The following is an 11,114-nucleotide window of genomic DNA, read 5'->3' on the forward strand; positions in this document are numbered from 1 at the left end:
AATTCATCCTAACATCCCACACACAGCCTCCTACGCGTTCTCACCGCTCACTGGGAAAATGGTTCATTTTCTCTCCCACGAGAGCGAAAAGTTCTCTGAATTTTGGCTCTGAAACTCGAAACAGCGTCCTTTCCGGGCCCCGAAGTTGGATCTGTTTAGTCTACGTTGGATCGTGGTTTGGTGCGGATGAAAGCTCGCCCAAGGAAGGATATGTTGGCGAATTTGTATTTGATTTGAAGTTGCTGAACGTTTTGTGTGCTAATGTATGAGTGTGTCTGAGAGAAGACGAATGAGTGTGTTTGTGTGTGTGATTGTGGTTTTTATCGTCTCATTTTGATTACTTCCGGCGTGATTGGAAATGTTATGTTTCTGCCGGGTAGAGCCGTGTATAAAAATACGTGTTTATTCGTTTATCACTCATATTAGTTCTACTTGCACGAACGAGAAATATATAAAAATAAGAAAATTGTAAATGCATGTGTGTTTGTATGTACACTTCTAGGAAAGCAAACAATAAAGGAGAAAATAATAGGGGAAGGTGGGGCAGGACGACCATATGGGGCAAGAGGAACAATCGTTCGTACGGCCGTAATAGATGATGAGTAGAACGTACGGAAAATAAATTTAAAAAAAACAGTTTTTATCAGTAAAAACAGGATTTTTTAAAAACTTGTTCTATCAAGGTCCAAGTTAAGACTTGGAATAAGATGATAATAAAAAAATCCGACAGATTTTTTAACGTTTTTAATGGGATTTAACGAGCATTTCCTCAGCTTGTTACCAACACTTGCTTTACATTCCCCTAACAAGTTTGATCTCATTAGTTCTCATCAGAACCAACGTTATCAAAAAAAAATCGTTTGAAAATGCTTTTAAAGTGAATACATGTATAAAAGCTATACTTTCAAAATCACATCATGTTGCATGATTCCCCTTTATAAGTTACCATATTTTTCCATGTTTTTTTGTGTTGGGGTACCGTTTGAGTTTTATGTTTTGTGTCACCTGAGGTGTGCGATTTACTCGTTCAATCTTTATCAACTCTCAGATGTAGGACCTTCATTAAATTTACAACAACTTTCCCGAAAACAGCCCCCCCCCCCTTCGTGGACAATTGTCCATACAAAAAAAAAATCTTTTTTGTATGGGTCGTGGACAATCTGCCCCCCCCCCCCCCTAAAGTGTCCACGTGGTTTATAGATGGTCCCCACTTTTAATTTCTGGATACAGCCACTTTGGCAATAATTTGTCAACAGCATCTTTTCTGACGACCCTACTCTGGAGTTTTTTTAAGGTCAGATATTGGTCAGATAAACCAAATTTTCAATTTTTGCTTTTTGGGTGTTTTATAATATCCCTGACTCAAAGCGGTTTCAAAACACCCAAAAGGCAAAAACTGGAAATTTTGTTTATTGGACCTTTAAAACAATGTAAAAAAAATCTGCTGAAACATTCACAAGAAATTGAGATTTTTTAAAGTTAAAGCACAAAGGAAATTCCCAAAATCATGTTTGGTCGCAAAACTGAATTTACAATGGAAAAGTACTTTTGTGAAATGAGCTTCACTTGAAGACGGTAATTTTAGTGGTTTGCAGACTGGACTTCTTCCACTTTTTAAGGGGAAAATGGAAAATCTCCAAGGCATCTCCAAGTAAATTTCGCGTGGGGTTGGAGATTTTTTTTGGGAGGTAAAATTACTTTTTGGCGGGCATTCAGGGGTTTCAGTGGGCATATTGAGCCCAACTCCCAAATATGAGCTTTATTGAACGTAACAGGAGCTGGCGCTCCGCCCTTCAATTTTAAATGTAACCCGTAAAACACATTTTTCAAAAATGTCAATTTTTGAGGAAATTTGGCCACCAAAGCGTTTATTTTCAACATCATTGGCGTGTTGGCCAGATCCTTGCACATCTTTTGGTTAGAGAGCCTGGAGCTTATTAGAGAATGGACATCTTAAAATACTGAAACTAGCACCACTACATGCACTGCAGTCAAAATAGCTTGCGACACTGCAGTTATCAAAGCACCTGCGTGACTCTTTTCAGATTCTCTTTTCATCAGTCAATTGAACCAAAACAAACTGAGTTTAAAAATAGTTTATGGATGGTGTTAATCTAAAATAAGATGCTGCGTTTGCAAAAATTTAAAAAAAAATTCTTAGCGCCCGAAACTGACCATTTTTGAGCGGCATTAACACGCAAAGACCTAATGAGTTTACAAATCAAATCAAAATTAAAAATGAAAAAGAGAATTTAAATTGTTTTGTTTTCAATTTGTGTTTTGCAAATTTTTGAATAAAATATAAATCACCCAAATTACAATACTTCCCATCGATTGAACGCCAACTGAAATTTCTTCTGCTCGATTGGTACCTCCGTTTGACAGTTCTCGTGCTTCGATTGGTACTTTTGTTTTGAGATGGCCGTTCTCTAATAAGCTCCAGGCTCTCTACTTTTGGTATATACAGCATTGGAGTTTGAAGCACCCTGGAGCTCAGAACCGAAAGATCGATTCCAGCAAAATCGAATGGTGAAAAAATGCCAAAGGTCTGTACTGGGCTTCAAGGTGCTCCATACTTCAATGTTGTATATAGCAAAAGATGCGCAAGGATCTGACCAACATGCCAGTGATGTTGAAAATAAACGCTTTAGTTGCGCTGTTTGAGAAACTTTGAAAAATTGACATTTTTGAAAAAATCTTTTTTACTGGTTAAATCCCATTTAAAATTGAAGGGCGGCTCGCAAGCTGGGATTTGGGCTCAGTATGCCCACCGGAACAAACCCCTGAATGCCCGCCAAAAAGTCATTTTTGTTACACTCTAATACACTACTTTCCCTTTACTAAGCAATCGAATCTAGAAGGGAAAAGATTACCAGTTGTGTTGGTCCGAGTCGGGATTTGAACTCCGATCTACCGCTTACGAGGCGTTAGCGTTACCATTTAGCGTGACGTACTTTATGGATGAAGCCTAATAGGTAGCTAATGGGCTATCTACAACCACTAAGATTAGAAAATTTTACTTGGCTTAGAAATTTGAATCAATGGAAATGAATCTGATCTTCTACAATGGATTGGAAAATTTCAAAATCTACGGTAAGTTGTCGTTTCCATATCAAAGGTAAACAAACAATAGAGGAGGAAATCGTGACGTCAGAAAAGAACTCAAATCACTCAAAGTTCATTTTGTGAGTGACTTTAACATTTTGGCCTAGTTTGACAGCTACATTGTCCCCAGTTTTCTGTGGGAGAAAAAGGAGGCGAATACTTTATGAAAATCATACCTGTCAAAATTCCTAGCCTCAAAATTTTGTCGCAAGTTGCTTTTTTCCTCTATTGCAAAGCAACGTATATCAGCCCAGCATTTTTTTAAGTTCTTAGTGGGCTTTGATTTTTCCCTGTACATTTTCCTGGGACCATGCATTTTCTGCGATGTCGGAATGAATCTGCTCCAAGGCAAGACCAGAGACCTCGGATCGTCTTGCACCCTTAGAAGACCATCCCCTTGGATCCCATAGTATACAAATATCTTCAAATTTCAACATCTAGAGCCACAGAACAAAAACTTTGAAAAATATTTTCATTAGCCTTAAGTTTGTATTTTTTCATAACTGTTTGTCTTTTAAAAAGAAAAAGACAACTGTGTCACAAATAATCCCGCACCATTCAATCTTTCCCGATTCAGCTTGTCCTACAATTTCCATTGTTCCCAGCGAATAGAGCACGTTTCCAGCACAAAACACCCTGCTAGAGTAATTGGCTCTGGTGGATAAAATGTTCGATCGTCCTGCCAAACAACCCGCTCGGCACCGATCCGACATCCAATCGGTTGCTGTTGTTGTTGTTGTTTTTCCATGGTTTGCAGTTTGTTGTGCCAGCCACCGATATTTGTTTTGCTTTATTGGTTTCGGAAATGGCAATTAATTTGGAGCGGTTTATTTATTTTCAGGATTTCCAACCCGCCATGCCACGGTCGTGGTGTCCCATGATGATAGTTTTATTTTTGGTGAATGATTTTTTTTTGGGTGATATCAGACATCGTTCATTTTTCAATGGATGAGAAATTATAGCTGACACAGAAATGTCTAGACTTTGAACATTTACAAATAATCATTCAGGTTTTACAATCAAGTGTTTTGTCTCAGAATTGACATTTTATATTAAATTTAAAAATAAAAATCTAAATTCAAAATGAAAATCTTGAAAAACTTTGATTCTATCGTGAATCAAACCAACAAGTGGTTCCTTCACCAACCCAATTTAAACAGAGGTGCGTGTTCACCTCCCCCGCGGGAATTCTGTGACAGGATCGTAATCTCTACCCACCGGAGTTAATTTCCATTTTTGATTGAATATGGCGGAAGTTAATTGCTTCGGCTGTTGTGTGTTGCCACACAAACACGCACATTCATCACACACACAAATGATACTTCCTGGCCCGGTTGGCAAGGAAAACGCTCAAGGATGGTGATTTTTCGACTCGTTCTTCCGACCCGACAGCCCACCATCCACCCCCCTCGGGGACTTCCTTCTTCTCGACGAGAGCGGAAATTAGCTTCGTGCCAGCAGCAAAAGCCACCAAGCCAAACAAGATGTCACTCGTGAATTACCATTTGTCAAAGAGGGAGAGGGGAAAGGAGAGGTAAAGCTTTAAAAGTGGCGGTGATTTTAAAGCTTGGCAGTAAATCATTTTATTTTTCACTTGTTGAATTTAACGTCAATTGAAACGATGTTGAGTACAAAGTTAAACTTCAAAATTAGGATGGATCAGGATCAGTAAAATATGGACTGAGCAGAGGTATAAGCAATCGGGAAGTCCAAACATTTTCTGTGGTATTTTTTCTAAACTTGAACTTTCGAGAACCCTTGGAAATGTGTTCAAAAATTATTCAAGTAAAAAATATGGGTTTATTCCAACACTGTGAGAAAGTTGTGGCTTTGGTTTGCCCAAAGAAGCCATTTTGCATCATTAGTTCGTTCATATAATTTTTCATACAAACTTGACATGTGTCCATACTAAAAATATAAGTGATAATTCAAAAATCAGTATCTTTTGAAGGATTTTTTTGATCGATTTGGTGTCTTCAGCAAAGTTGTAGGTATGGGTATGGACTACACTGAAAAAATGATACACGGTAAAAAAATGTGATTTTTAATTTCACTTTTTGTCACTACAACTTAATTTGCAAAAAAAAAAAACCATATTTTTAACTTTTTTATTTTCTGATGTTTTAGAGGACATCAAATGCAAACTTTTCAGAAATTTCTAGAATGGGCAAAAAATCTTTGACCGATTTATAATTTTTTGAATCAATACAGATTTTTTCAAAAAAACGAAATATTGGTCGCAAAAATTTTTCAACTTCTTTTTCGATGTAGAATCAAATTTGCAATCAAAAAGTGAATGTGAAATTTTGATAAAGTGCACTGTTTGCAAGTTATAATCATTTTTAAGGTAAGTTTTTTTCAAAATAGTCGCAGTTATTCATTTTTTAAAATTAATGCCCATCTTTGCCCACTTTTGAATTTTTATTTTTTTTGAATAGCTGAGAAAATTCTATATGTTTTTCTTTTTTAAACTTTGAAGATACGACCCTTAGTTGCTTAGATACGATCCCTCGTTGATTAGATATTGCCATGCAAAGGTTTGAAAACAGGAAAATTGATGTTTTCTAAGTCTTACCCAAACAACCTACCATTTTCTTACGCCGATATCTCAGCAACTAATGGTCCGATTTTAAATTTCAAATTATGTAAATTTTGTGAAATTTTCCGATCTTTTTGAAAACAATATTTTCGACATTTTCAAATCAAGACTAACATTTCAAATGGGCCAAACAATCAATATTACGCCCTTTAGTCTTGATTATAAATTTTTGAAAATATTGTTTCCGAAAAGATCAGAAAATTTCACGAATGTTTCATATTTTAACATTGTAAATCGGACCATTAGTTGCTGAGATCAAGACATTAGAAAATGGTGGGTTGTTTGGGTGAGACTTAGAAAACATCAATTTTCCTTTGCATGGCAATATCTAAGCAACTAAGGGTCGTATCAACAAAGTTCAAAAAAGCAAATTATAGAAAATTTCCTCAGCTCTTCAAAAATATTTTTTGACAAAGAACTTTGTCCTAAGGTTTCTATACGTGGTGTCAATCCAAAATTTTCGCGAAGCGAAAACGTTACGTGACGAATTCCCCTCTCGGCAAATTTCCCCTCTTTTTGCTGCACGCTGGTTGGATGAACGAACGTTTCCCAATCAGTCGATCGAGAGACGTGAGATTGATGTATCTAAAATCTCCCCCACTCTACCTCATAATTTTCGGATCGTCGACGAGCCAACAAAACTCGGCTCGGTCGGTCCCGAAAATTCATTCTATTGCTGGACATCGACGAGAACACATCAGAAGCAGATGGCCTGGTGGCCCGGTAGCAGACGGCCTGGAGGTTCGGGAGCAGATGGCTTGGAGGCAAGGACCAGCTAAGACATGCCAGTCGCGGGAGTCGATCATTGGAACTGGCCACCACCTGAACTGGAGTGGCCGGAGGCTCCGGGGATGTTCCGGAGGGGGGACATTTGCCAGACCGTAAGAGTTGGGGCAACATGGGTATCAAACTTTATGGTTTTTGATACTGGACATGAAATTTGACATTTTGGCAATAGTGGCCATAATCTGGAGTGGCCGGAAGCCCCGCGGATGTTCCGAAGGGGGGACATTTGCCGGACCGTATGAGTTGGGGCAATATGGGTATCAAACTTTATGGTTTTTGATACTGGACATGAAATTTGACATTTCGGCAATAGTGGCCATAATCTGGAGTGGCCGGAGGCCCCGCGGATGTTCCGAAGGGGGGACATTTGCCGGACCGTAAGAGTTGGAGCAATATGGGTATCAAACTTTATGGTTTTTGATACTGGACATGAAATTTGACATTTCGGCAATAGTGACCGCAATCTGGAGTGGCCGGAGGCCCCGCGGATGTTCCGATGGGGGGACATTTGCCGGACCGTAAGAATATGGCCAATATGGGTATCAAACTCTATGGTTTTTGATACTGGACATGAAATTTGACATTTCGGCAATAGTGGCCATAATCTGGAGTGGCCGGAGGCCCCGCGGATGTTCCGAAGGGGGGACATTTGCCGGACCGTATGAGTTGGGGCAATATGGGTATCAAACTTTATGGTTTTTGATACTGGACATGAAATTTGACATTTCGGCAATAGTGGCCATAATCTGGAGTGGCCGGAGGCCCCGCGGATGTTCCGATGGGGGGACATTTGCCGGACCGTAAGAGTTGGAGCAATATGGGTATCAAACTTTATGGTTTTTGATACTGGACATGAAATTTGACATTTTGGCAATAGTGGCCATAATCTGGAGTGGCCGGAAGCCCCGCGGATGTTCCGAAGGGGGGACATTTGCCGGACCGTATGAGTTGGGGCAATATGGGTATCAAACTTTATGGTTTTTGATACTGGACATGAAATTTGACATTTCGGCAATAGTGACCGCAATCTGGAGTGGCCGGAGGCCCCGCGGATGTTCCGATGGGGGGACATTTGCCGGACCGTAAGAATATGGCCAATATGGGTATCAAACTCTATGGTTTTTGATACTGGACATGAAATTTGACAATTCGGCAATAGTGACCGCAATCTGGAGTGGCCGGAGGCCCCGCGGATGTTCCGATGGGGGGACATTTGCCGGACCGTAAGAGTTGGGGCAATATGGGTATCAAACTCTATGGTTTTTGATACTGGACATGAAATTTGACATTTCGGCAGTAGTGGTTACAATCCGGAGTGGCCGGAGGCCCCGCGGATGTTCCGGAGGGGGGACATTTGCCGGACCGTAAGAGTTGGGGCAATATGGGTATCAAACTTTATGGTTTTTGATACTGGACATGAAATTTGACATTTCGGCAGTAATGGCCACAATCTGGAGCGGCTGGAGGCCCCGCGGATGTTCCGATGGGGGGACATTTGCCGGACCGTAAGAGTTGGGGCAATATGGGTATCAAACTTTATGGTTTTTGGTACTGGACATGAAATTTGACATTTCGGCAATAGTGGCCACAATCTGGAGTGGCCGGAGGCTCCGCGGATGTTCCGATGGGGGGTCATTTGCCGGACCGTAAGAATTGGGGCAATATGGGTATCAAACTTAATGATTTTTTAAACTAGACATAAAAAGTTGCGTTTGGTCATTATCTGAAGTTTAGCAGTTGAAATAAATTGCTTATTAGGCAGGAAGTAATAAATAGATTACTGCAATGCACATTTTTTTTGTGCCGCTGCGAAAGTCTGTTTCTGGAAATTTAGAATAACTATCCCGTAATTAATTAGAGCCCTGTAAGGGGCAGTTCTAATGTCTGCTGTTCAAATTTCCTTTACTGCCGCCGATTGCTTGCAACAGCCTTGCAAAAACATTCCGCATCTTGGTAACTTTCGAGTGTTGAAGAAAAGTCAATTGATTTCACCTAGATTTCTATTTCAGCTCCACTCGCAATTTCCGTCCCGTTAGTTCGATAGGACGTTAATTATAAGGGAATCTTGGGGAAATTTGGACCGGACATTCTAATCGAAAATTTCAACAATCATCTTGCAAAGTTCTTTGTCATACTGGTCATGTGTAACATAACCACATGAAATTTGACATTTCGGCAGTAGTGGCCACAATCCGGAGTGGCCGGAGGCCCCGCGGATGTTCCGATGGGGGGACATTTGCCGGACCGTAAGAGTTGGGACAATATGGGTATCAAACTTTATGGTTTTTGATACTGGACATGAAATTTGACATTTCGGCAGTAGTGGCCACAATCCGGAGTGGCCGGAGGCCCCGCGGATGTTCCGAAGGGGGGACATTTGTTGAACCGTAAGAGTTGGGGCAATATGGGTATCAAACTTTATGGTTTTTGATACTGGACATGAAATTTGACATTTCGGCAGTAGTGGTCACAATCCGGAGTGGCCGGAGGCCCCGCGGATGTTCCGATGGGGGGACATTTGCCGGACCGTAAGAGTTGGGGCAATATGGGTATCAAACTTTATGGTTTTTGATACTGGATATGAAATTTGACATTTCGGCAGTAGTGGCCACAATCCGGAGTGGCCGGAGGCCCCGCGGATGTTCCGATGGGGGGACATTTGCCGAACCGTAAGAGTTGGGGCAATATGGGTATCAAACTTTATGGTTTTTGATACTGGATATGAAATTTGACATTTCGACAGTAGTGGCCACAATCCGGAGTGGCCGGAGGCCCCGCGGATGTTCCGATGGGGGGACATTTGCCGGACCGTAAGAGTTGGGACAATATGGGTATCAAACTTTATGGTTTTTGATACTGGACATGAAATTTGACATTTCGGCAGTAGTGGCCACAATCCGGAGTGGCCGGAGGCCCCGCGGATGTTCCGATGGGGGGACATTTGCCGGACCGTAAGAGTTGGGGCAATATGGGTATCAAACTTTATGGTTTTTGATACTGGACATGAAATTTGACATTTCGGCAGTAGTGGCCACAATCCGGAGTGGCCGGAGGCCCCGCGGATGTTCCGATGGGGGGACATTTGCCGGACCGTAAGAGTTGGGACAATATGGGTATCAAACTTTATGGTTTTTGATACTGGATATGAAATTTGACATTTCGGCAGTAGTGGCCACAATCCGGAGTGGCCGGAGGCCCCGCGGATGTTCCGAAGGGGGGACATTTGCTGAACCGTAAGAGTTGAGGCAATATGGGTATCAAACTTTATGGTTTTTGATACTGGACATGAAATTTGACATTTCGGCAGTAGTGGCCACAATCCGGAGTGGCCGGAGGCCCCGCGGATGTTCCGATGGGGGGACATTTGCCGGACCGTAAGAGTTGGGGCAATATGGGTATCAAACTTTATGGTTTTTGATACTGGATATGAAATTTGACATTTCGGCAGTAGTGGCCACAATCCGGAGTGGCCGGAGGCCCCGCGGATGTTCCGATGGGGGGACATTTGCCGGACCGTAAGAGTTGGGACAATATGGGTATCAAACTTTATGGTTTTTGATACTGGACATGAAATTTGACATTTCGGCAGTAGTGGCCACAATCCGGAGTGGCCGGAGGCCCCGCGGATGTTCCGATGGGGGGACATTTGCCGGACCGTAAGAGTTGGGGCAATATGGGTATCAAACTTTATGATTTTTGATAATGGACATAAAAAGTTGCATTTGGCCATTATCTGAAATTAAGCAGTTAAAATATATTGCTTATTAGGCAGGAAGTAATAATTAGATTACTGCGATGCATATTTTTTTGTGCCACTGCGAAAATCTGTTTCTGGAAATTTACAATAACTATCTCGTAATCATTAAGAGCCCTGTAAAGGGTAGTTTTTAATGTCTGCTGTTCAAATTTCCTTTACTGCCGCCGATTGCTTGCAACAGCCTTGCAAAAACATTCCCGCATCTTGGTAACTTTCGAGTGGTGAAGGAAAGTAAATTGATTTCACTTCGATTTCTATATCAGCTCCACTTGCAATTTCCGTCCCCTTAGTTCGATAGGACGGTTATTATAAGGGGGAAATTTAGACCGGACATTCTAATCGAAAATTTCAACAATCATCTTGCAAAGTTCTTTGTCATACTGGTCATGTGTAACATAACCACCTGCACCTTTTTCAACAGTGGGTTAACATGAGCACTAATTTAAAAAAATGAAAAACTGCGATTATTTTCAAAAAAGTCACCTGAAAATGGATTCAACTTGAAAACGATGCACTTTATCAAAATTACACAAAAGTTCTTTTTGATTCAAAATTTGATTTTACATCGAAAAACGAAGTTAAAACATTTTTGCGACCAACATTTCGATGTTTCGAAAAAATCAGTATTGATTAAAACAATCATAACTCGGTGAAAGATTGTTTGCCCATTCTGAAAATTTCTAAAAAGTTGGCATTTGCCGAAGATACCAAATCGATAAAAATATTCCTTTAAAAAATACAGATTTTTGATTTATCATATATCATTTTTGTATGGACACCTGCCAAATTTGCATGGAAAATTATGTGAACGAACTAATGACGCAATATGGCTTCTTTGGGCATACCGAAGGCATCAAAAAAGTTTCA

General features: G+C 40.8%; 1 pseudogene; it reads left to right on the forward strand.

Annotated features, from left to right (window-relative positions):
* Window positions 1-6,437: 6,437 nt before the first annotated feature.
* On the forward strand, window positions 6,438-10,643 carry LOC128092902 (uncharacterized; annotated as a pseudogene).
* Window positions 10,644-11,114: the final 471 nt, after the last annotated feature.

The sequence above is a fragment of the Culex pipiens genome, chromosome 2, assembly GCF_016801865.2.
Source record: "Culex pipiens pallens isolate TS chromosome 2, TS_CPP_V2, whole genome shotgun sequence".
Lineage (NCBI taxonomy): Eukaryota > Metazoa > Arthropoda > Insecta > Diptera > Culicidae > Culex > Culex pipiens.